The sequence below is a fragment of the Sorex fumeus genome, unplaced genomic scaffold (assembly GCF_029834395.1).
Source record: "Sorex fumeus unplaced genomic scaffold, SorFum_2.1 ptg000032l, whole genome shotgun sequence".
Taxonomy (NCBI): Eukaryota; Metazoa; Chordata; class Mammalia; order Eulipotyphla; family Soricidae; genus Sorex; species Sorex fumeus.
The window spans coordinates 7,633,376-7,643,914 of NW_026606089.1; the positions used below are offsets into that span (position 1 = coordinate 7,633,376).

General features: G+C 38.7%; 1 pseudogene; it reads right to left on the reverse strand.

The window, feature by feature from the left end:
* Nucleotides 1–1,681: 1,681 nt before the first annotated feature.
* Nucleotides 1,682–1,780, reverse strand: LOC130025894 (uncharacterized; annotated as a pseudogene).
* Between the last annotated feature and the right edge of the window lie 8,759 nt (nt 1,781–10,539).

Sequence of the window (10,539 nt, forward strand, 5' to 3'; positions counted from 1 at the left end):
GACTATATTGAGGAAAGTACTTTCAACTCCCATTTTGTTGAGAGTTTTTCATCATGAATGGGTTCTGGATCTCATCAAATGCTTTATCTACATCAATTGATATGATTATATGACTTTTATCTTTATTTTATTGAGATGTTGTATTCTGTTGATTGACTAGAGAATGTTAAGCCATCCTTGCATCCCCAAGATAAACCTACTTGGTCATAGTGTGTGATCTTTTGTTGAGTTTCTTGATTCTCTTTGCTGGTATTTTCTTGAGAATCTGTGTATCTGTATTCATCAAGGAAATAAGTCTGTAATTTTCTTTTTTTGTGGTGTCTCTGTCTGATTTGAGTATTAGGGTGATCTTTGCCTCATAGAAACTATTTGGGAGTATTTATGATTCTTCAATTTCCTGGAAAATCTTGATAAATGTTGGCCGCATTTCCTCTTTAAAGGTTTGAAATATTTCACTATTGAATCCATCTGGGACAGGGATTCTGTTTGGGGGGATACTTTTAACCATCCTTTCAATTTCCTTGGTAGTGATAGGTTCAAGTATTCCAAATCTTCTTGGTTCAGCCTTGGGAGGTAATTGGAATCCAAAAATTTATCAATTTATTCAAGATTCTCTCATTTCCTGCTGTAAAGATTCTCAATATAATCTCTGATGATCCTATGGATTTCTGTATTTTCTATTAGGATATGCTCCTTTGCATTTCTGATTCCATTTGTTAGAATTCTTTCTCTTTGTTTCTTTGAGAGGCTTCTTGTGGTTTATTGATCTTATTTATTTTCTCAAAGAACCAGCTTTTGCTCTTATTGGTCTTTTGGATTGTATTTTGGGATTCTAGCTCATTGATATCTGGTAAAAGTTTTATTATTTCCTTCCTCCAGCCTAGTTTGGACTACTTTTGTTGGTCATTTTCCAAAATCTTGAGCTCTAATTTATTCATGTAGGCCCTTTCTTTCTTCCTGATGAATTCTGGCAGAGCTATACTCTTTCCTCTTAACACTGCTTTTGCTGTGTCCCACAAGTTCTGGTAGCTCGTGTCCTCGTTCTCATTTGTTTCCTGAAACTTTTTATTTCCCATTTGATGTCTTCTCTAAGCCAAAGGTTGTTCATTACTTCCCTTAAAAAATATTTCCTTGCTGAGCTTTAGTCTGTTTGATCTATTGAGAAGTGACAAAGTAGTGTTGAAATCTCCAACTAGTATTGTGTTGCTCTCAATGTTTTTCTTTAAGTCTTTTAGAAGTTTTTTTAAGTATTTTGCTGGTCTGTCATTAGGAGCACCTACGAGAGGAGGGTGAGTTCTTTCTGATGTACAGATCCCATGATCATGAAGAAATGACCTTCACTCTCTCTTATAACCTATAGCCTGAAGTCCATATGGTCTGATACTAGTATGTCCACTCCAGCTTTGTGGAGGTGTTCTTTTCTTTCTTGAAGAATTGTTTTCCAGCCTTTGACTTTGAGCCCATGGTTGCTTTGATTGGTCAGAAGTGTTTCTTCAGGCAATTGAATGTTGGGTTCAGTTTTCTAATTCATCTTCCCATTCTGTGCCTCTGAATTGGCACATTTAGTCCAGTGACATTGAGGAGATTGTTGTGATGGGGATTTGTGCTATCTTTATGTAGAATTTTTGTACTTGTGTGGATTGTCTTAGCTTAAAGTCGCCCTGTTAATTCTTCTTGCAACAAAAATATGGATCACTTTACAAGTTTGCATGTCATCTCTGTGCAAGGACCATGCTAATCTCTGTATCATTTCAATTTTAGTATATATGTTACCAAACATTTTATGAGTTAATTTTTCCATATTTTTCTCTTCTTATAACTTTGAGTGTTGTCCTTACTCACTCCTGTGGCAGACAGTGATTCCAAATCAAGGAATGTGTCTCAAAGCAGCTTCAATAGATAGATTTAGAACTTTAATGCCCTAGAAAGAAAAATATGGTTTTTACCATATTATCTTTTACCATACCCAAGGCATCAGTTTTACAAAATAATTCTTTTGGAAGATGGTATATGAGTCTTCTTTAATGCCCTTCCCTGAAACCTTCATTAAGACCATTAAACTAGAGCCTTTTGCTGTTCTCACCTCAGTCCCGTGTACATCACCAGGAAAAGGTGGATGGTGTTCTCTGCAATTTGACCACCTTGAATGTAAGTAGGATTTTTCTCCTGAAGGAAGAGGTGAGGAGAATATTAATGATTTCATTCCACCTTATTACAAGTACAACTTGAATGGAAGGTGAGACTCATGAGGCTCCTGTAAAGGACAGAAAAAGGGGTCTCAGTGAAGTTTAATGGCTAACACACATTAACAACCCAGATGACTCCAAGTAGCCTGTGTGTATCTTTGTGTATAGTGAGTTTCATATCTACTGAGAGTGATTCTCAGTCATGACACACAGGCAAAACAGCCCTGTATTTAAAAATCTAGTTCTCTAAGCAGAGTGGGGTCTCTGAAGTGATTGAACAAGTGTATAGTAATTTATTACTAAGCACATAAGTACTTTTCGATCTAAAATTAATTCCAAATATGTCTAAAACGACAGTCCCCTGACCCCGCACCTGTCTTTCCTCACCAGGGCCCCTTGGACGGGGATGGGTGAATTTCCCTCACTGCCCTGAGTAGAGCCCCGGCAGCTGAAGACCTCTGCAACCAGCCATAGGTACGCTTAAGACCACGCTCCCCAAGCTTGAAGGAGACTCATGCATGAAGGAAGTGGAAGCAGAACCTGTGTAAACACACAAAAAATAAAAGGCTGGTGGTCAGGCCGTTTCACCACTCCACAGAGGTCGATGGCGATGGTCAGGAGATGGAAGGAAACGGGTGTCAGGCTGGTTGGTCGTGGAGCAGCAAGTTATTACATGGAAGAGATGTATGTCATAGAGGCCTCAGGAATCCTAAAGCAGGTGCGGGCACTGAGATCCAGGAAGATTCCCTTATATAGATCATAGAACCTCTAAGTAATAAGTAACCTTATTACTTTGAGTGTTGTCCTTACTCACTCCTATGGCAGACAGTGATTCCAAATCAAGGAATGTATTTCAAAGCAGCTTCAATAGATAGATTTAGAACTTTAATGTCCTAGAAAGAAAAATATGGTTTTTACCATATTATCTTTTACCATACCCAAGGCATCAGTTTGTCATTAAAAGGGGCATTACAGTGATGTCATCAAAAGGAGTTACAGAAAGAACATTGAGGCAGCAAACCATATATTGATTCTTTACATCCACATTGTTTCCTTCCATCAGCAGGCCAGTAGTAATACTGGCCTCAGGGAAGAAGATACAAAGCCAAACTGAAACCTTCCACAAGCACTTTCACAAGCTGCAACCACCTTGATTTGCATCCCAAAGACCAGCCTGGCTAGAGCTGGGAATCTACATCCCAAAGATCAGTCCTGGCTAGCACCTGATATCTGCAGATCTAAGACCAGCTAGGTTTCTGAAAGAAAAGGAAAACTGTCTCAGTATACTGAAATCATTTACTGAAGGCAGTTTGAAGGGGAGAAACAGTCTCATCCAAGCTAGTCAGGACACACAGGAAAACAGCTTATAGGAGATCTTTCTCCTCTCCTTGTCCAACCAACATATAAGCATATATAATATTAATCATTTTGTATGGACACAGTAAGAAATACTTTGAGCTTGTAGAATTGCTCTCCTAGGGCCATCTCGATCTCAGACTGCAGTGCTCAGGCAAGATATCTTTCCTATTCCTAGCAGCAGGGCCCTAGTGTTGTCGTTACTTTTGGATCATGACATCATATGCCTATGATCAACCTCTTAACTTATAGTTAAGAATCGTGGCACCTTGGCCTGGCCCATCGCGATGCCAGGTTAGCACATAACTTACTGGCTTGTCCTGGTTCCATCCAGTCCCACGTTGGAACCCTGCCCTTGGGGTGCTAGGAAGTGAGGACAACTGAGGCTTAAGTTGAGAAGGCAGAAGCCCAGGAGTGAATAATATTCAAAGCCAATCAATTCCTAAGTTACAAAGCATATTAATTAATTGTCTTCCTGTATCTATACAAAAGGACATTGCATTAAGGTAAACTGCTCAAAAGACATAAGAAGAGGAGGAAGGCAATAACTTACAGTATAGCTTCAGTGTCTAAGAAGGATGAGACCTTACAAATGGGTTGGGGCAGAGAGCATAGAAGTGGTTACAGACAGACAAAGTAATGGAAGTGACTCGGGAGCACTGTGATGGGTGCAATTGGATAAACCTAAGCCCCGTGTACTTCAACAGAACCCAGGTGTGTGGGACAGGGGGATGTGATCTCCAAGTCTGCTCAGATCAAGACTGGACCCCCGCCATCCAGATCCCCCATCTTCTAGTAGCTAAGTGTTACAACCATGAACAGCCCCTGGAGCCATGTAATCCCATCAGTGGCCAAGAACCAGAGACTGGATATTGTTGATAAGATAACAACTCTTATTGTCCAGCTCTCACTCTCAGAGAACCTGGTAGGCTTCTGCGAGTATCTTGCCCACATGGCAGAGTCTGTGCTTCTGGTCACTGTTTCTTTTGAAGTACAGAAGCTACTTAATTTAAGATAGTCCCCTTTGTTTATCTCTGTTTCCAGTTGCTTTGCAAGTGGAGTGTTATCTTTGAAGATACCTTTAACTTCAATGTCCTGGAGGGATTTGCCAACCTTGTCTTCAATGTACCTGATGGATTCTGGTCTGATTTTGAGGTCTTTGACCCATTTTTATCTGACTTTTGTGCATGGTGTTAGGTAGAGGTCTGAGCCATTTTTTTTTTTTTTGCATGTAGCTGTCCAGTTTTTTTTGCACCGTTTGTTAAAGAGGACTCTCTTGCTCCACTTCACATTTCTTGCTCCCTTATCAAAGATTAGATGATTATATATTTGTGGTTGTGTGTCAGTATATTCAATCCATTTCCAATGGTTTGCGGCTCTACCTTTGTTCCAGTACCATGCTGTTCTCATTATTATCACTTCATAGTAGAGTTTGAGGTTGGGGAAGGTGATGCATCCATCGTTTTTTCCCCAAGAATTGCTTTAGCTCTTAGTGGCTGTTTGTTGTTCCATTCGAATTTCAGGAGTGTTTGATCAAGTTCTTTGAAGAATGTCATGGGTATCTTTATAGGGATCACATTGAATTTGTACAATGCTTTGGGGAGCATTGCCATTTTGACAATGTTAATTCTCCCATTCCATAAGCAGGAGATATGTTTCCATTTCCTCGTGTCCTTTGTTATTTCCTGTTGTGTAGGTCCTTTACCTCCTTAGTTAAGCAGATTCCAAGGTTCTTGATTTTTCTGAGGCACGATTGTGAATGGAATTGCTTTTTCATTTCACTTTCTTCTCTCTCATAAGTTGCATATAAAAAAGCCATACACTTTTGGGTATTGGTTTTATAACCTCAATTTTACTATGAAAGTCTATTGTATCTAGAAGCTTTTTTGGTAGAGGTTCTAGTATTCTTTAAATAGAGTATGATATCTGCTGTGAATAGTGAGAGCTTATTGCTACCTGTTATACATAAAAACCCTTAATATCTTTTTCTTACCTTATTTCTATTGCAAGTACTTCCAGTACCACCTTGAACAGAAGTGCCAAAATGAACTTTTACGTAGCACTTTCTGCGTGTAAATTTCTATGCTAAGAACAGTGGAATATACAGTGATATCTTAGTAATTTACAAGTAAATTATGAAGACAGATACTATAAAAAATTTCTTTGTATAAATTTCCAAAATGTGTAGCTTTTATTAAATATATTAAGAATAAATCGTATATCTTGAGGGCTGGAGCGATAGCACAGCGGGTAGGGCGTTCGCCTTACAAGCGGCCAACATGGCCGACCCGAGTTCGATTCCTCCGCCCCTCTCGGAGAGCCCGGCAAACTACCGGGAGTATTCGATATGCCAGACACAGTAACAACAAAGTCTCCAATGGAGACGTTACTGGGCCCGCTCGAGCAAATCGACGATCAACGGGAGGGCCTTTACCTTTACCTTTTACCCTGAAGATTATTTCCTTGTTAGGAGTTACCCTTCTAAAATGCAATAAAGTGACACATTTTAAAAATATTGATTATTCGCTCATTAATTCAATGAATCTTTGTTAGTCTGGTGGTGCAATGCCTCCAGGAAGTCAACCTGTACCCTCAGGTGAGTGAATCAAAACTGTGATGGTGTCTTCATGCTTCCTGATAACCTCAAATTGCCACTGTGCCTCTGGCTGGATCCCAACACCTCAGGACTAAGTTTCCCGAGAAATTAAACTCCCTAAAGATATGTGGGAGCCATGTTCACAAACCACCCCTGGCTCAGCTATACAAGTTAATGGATTGGTCTTGTTTCAGAGACCCATAAACAAGTCTTGAAAGAGATCAAAAGCCACAGTTAACCTTGGACCTGCAAAAGGATGAACACACTAGGGTAAATCGAGGGAGGCAGGTTAGTTGGGTGTCCACCCAACCGGAACCCAGTGCAGCCACTTGCTCCCACAATCGAAAATCGTCTGGTTTCCAACTTCTCAGGATGGTTCTCACTGAAATATAACAGCTGAAAATTCGGATATGCGGGTTTTGTGACTGAAATCTCCAGGCATTCTCTGGGTCACAATGGGCATCCCATCCCCACTGCCCTGTACTTATGGAAGCCTCAGCAGTCATTTCCATACCTTAAAGCTACTCCAGCCTTAGCTTCCTGTAAAAAATACTAAAATCCTTGAACAAACATGATGACCTCTTAGTACATGTACGAGACCCATGATGCACAAAATAAATAGGAGACAGAGAGAAATAATCAAAGATCCTGCCATAGAGACAGGCTGGTGATGGGGGTAGGGTGTTGGGGGATGGCTTTAGGGAACCAGGAACATTGGTGGTGGGAAATGTACACTAGTGGAGGGATGGATGTTGGATCGTTGTATGACTGGAAGCAAATTATGAATAGATTTGTAATGGTCTATCTCACAGATATTCAAAAAAACATTAAAAATATATATCCTTAATTTGTAACTCAGACTACTGATAGAACTTTAAAACCCAGCATAACTATTTTTGTGTTCTCTGTAGGAAAATAATGTTACTTACCAGTGTGCCAATAGCTTGTAGAATGCTAAACCCAAAGATACATCAATGACTGTCTTTGGCATGAATATTGTAATTGCAGCTATGATATGTTTTAGAATCAGTTCATGAACAAGAAATCAAGAGGAGCAAGTGGCAAAGAGCATCAGTGTTGAATAGATACATAATGTTTGAGGAGCTTGCAAGGGAGACGGAAAGATTTGGCAAGAGAAGAGGGAAGAAAAAGAAGAGTGAAGTACTAATAAGTATCATGAGAAAAATGCAAGGGAGGACATTTCCTGGCAAGTGTCACACTTTGTTGAGATTTTGGTGAGGATAAGTATTAGAAAGTACCTTTCCCATTTAGTGGTAAAAAGGTAACTTTGATGGGTGCATTTAAAAATTACTTTAAAAATTAGAATCACCAAGAGATACACAGTTACAAAGTTGCTCATAATTGAGTTTCAGTCATGTAATGTTCTAGCACCCTTCCAGTGTAATGGGGGCATTTTTGAAGGAATATCCCTGGTGGGAAGACTAGGGCATCTGAATCTTAACACATTTCACCAAATATATGATCTCTTCTCACATGATATACCCTTTCTCCCCTGCTTCTTTGATTTATCTTTTCATGCAATATTTCCTTGTGAACCTCACCTCAAGTGAGGGTCCCTATTTAAGACAAGTACATGTTTCTGGGGTATTACATATTTTTTGGTTGCTGGGAGAGTCTCTAAAGCAATGCTCAGGAGGTGTGGGGGCCCCACAGGCAATTCTCAGAAAACGTAGCCATGGTGCTTGTGGTCCTCCTATGTTATACATCCTTTGATACTCTGGCAATCAGGTGGTGCTGGGAGTAAAATTGAGTGCCTGTGAGATAAGTTCCATAAGCACTACATTATCTCCTATGGCCCTGGGTATTAGATTGATGTCAGCATTCAAGGTCCTCCCTTTTGTCAGAAAGCAGAAACTTGTGCAGGAGAAAGTGGAAGAGACCTTAGGGTTTAGCTAGGTTGACTGAGTAGATGGTGGTAGCATTAAGATTAGAACATAAAGTAAAAATAAAACCAGAGAAAGATCTTACAATAGTAAAGAGGGCTTTAGACGTTACTGGGCCTGCTCGAGCAAATCGATGATCAACGGGAGGGCCTTTACCTTTACCAATCTCCAAAAAAGTTTCAAAATATAATTATTGACAAAAAATCATACAGAAGTCCAAATTTTTATTGTTCATGGGATAACTATATTAAAAAGAGAAAACAACCACAATAAACATACAAGTAAAATGAAGGTACATTTCTTTGGAGTCTTTCAATTATGTATTTATATTAGTATATATACAAGTATAATCTTTAAAAAATAAATTTCAGTTACTATAACATTTTATTGAGTTTTTTATAATTGTAATGTTTTACTGCTAAGATGATATTGTTGTGAACATTTATATCTATTTGTCTACTTTTCTGATTGTTTACTTAAGATCTGATATAAAAAGCTACCTTACTAGGGCTGGAACGATAGCACAGCTGGTAGGATGTTTACCTTGCAATTGGCCGACCTGGGTTCAATTCCCAGCATCCCATATGTTCGCCTGAGCATTACAAGGGGTAATTCCTGAGTGCAGAGCCAGGAGTAACCCCTGTGCATCGCCAGATGTGACCCAAAAAGAAAGAAAAGAGCTTACTTACTTATGACTGGGTATGTAGCTCAGGGCTAAAGCACTTGGCTTGCAAGTATGAAATTTTGGGTTCTAATCCTCACACTATAGAAACAAAACCAAAATATCTCACTGTGGTTGAAAATATATCTCAGTGGTAAAATATTTGCCTCACATTTGTGAGGTTATGGGTTTGATCCCTGAATTTCCATATACGCACACAAAAGCTAATTTACTTAAAGAATATTAAACTGCTTAAAGCTAAGTATATATTGCCATACTATTATACAGATTTAATTCTCAATAAAATAACTTGAAAAGGTCTATTTTTATCATCTTTGCTAGGAAAAGATGTTACCTGATTTTTAAATGTTTGTAATTTGGGACACATTTTAATTTGTCATTTTAATTTGTGCTCTTTGTCTACTACTGAGCTTGAAAATTGCTCCTGTGTTTACAAGTTATTTACACTTCTTTGAATATAGATTATATGATCATAATTTATGCTTATTTTTATATACAAGTTTAATAGCTAAATACTGATTTATTTCACAGCACTAATTTATTAAAAACATTCATCTTTTGCCTATCATATTAATTGACATTAGTTGTATGTTTTTATTGTTTTTTGATCACTTAATTTACTTTTTATCTTTTCTTTCAGATTGTAAGATTTTCACAGAAATGAGCATATGTTTTTCTTTATCTTCTACAGTTTTACACTGAGAACAACTGTTTGTTTTGTACAAATAAGATACCTGTACCTTTACTATTTCTTCTCATTTTATTTACATTATAAGACATCTCGATTCATCTACAATTTGTCCTAGTAAGTGTTGTCATATTGAAAGAAACCACCAATTTTTTCAATCATAGCACTGTCCTCCCGCGGTTCATCCATTTGCTCGAGCGGGAACCAGTAACATCTTACAAAAAATTGTGAGACTTGTTGTCACTGGCTTTGGCCTATCGAATACGTCATGGGTATCTTGCCAGGCTCTTGCTATGTGGACGAGATACTCTGGGTAGCTTGCCGGGCAGAGGAATTTGAATCAGGGTTGGCCTCCTGCAAGGCAAATGCCCTACCCGCTGTGCTGTAAACGTTATCTAAAATATACTAGTAATACCAAATGTTGTTTCTTTAACAGTGCAATATAAACGATTATTTCGTAATTTTCTTGATGTGTTAATGAAATAGCTAAGCTCTTGAGTATCATGGGAGTATTTTTCTAACACAAGAGTCTGACGAAGGTGAAACTGTTATAACCGTCTTGTAGGATTCCATCGCTCTAGCCTGATTCATTCTACTCTGCTCTCTATCCAATCCGGTCTTCTTCTTGGGATTCTGACCTCCTGATTGGCTAGCCTCTACCTTTCAACTGCCTACTTTATGACATCATTCTCCCACCAAACCAACCACCAACTGGTAGAATCTTGGGGGTCCCATGTAGTTGTTTGTAAACAAATGTGAATCATCATGGCAAGTGACGAGTGACCAATGACCAATCACCAGTGAGCAGTCGTCTGTACTGGACACTTGTGGTCTTTATCCGCTTCAGTATTCAGACGTACTCTCCTACCGTCTCCTTTTCTCGTCTACCTTTCATCGGTACTTCCTCTTCTCTGACCATGTCAGGTAAGGTATAATACTTTTCAAAGCTTTTCATTAGATTTATCATCACTAAACTTAAAAGAAGTCTAGTAAAACCAGCACGTAGTAATGAAAGAAAGTGTTCAAGTAGAATTTTATAAGCCTCATTTTAGCTTGACTTTGATATTTCCTGTGTGATTTTAGACATAGGCTTTCTTTCTCTCACATACAAACTGTTTTTCCTCATT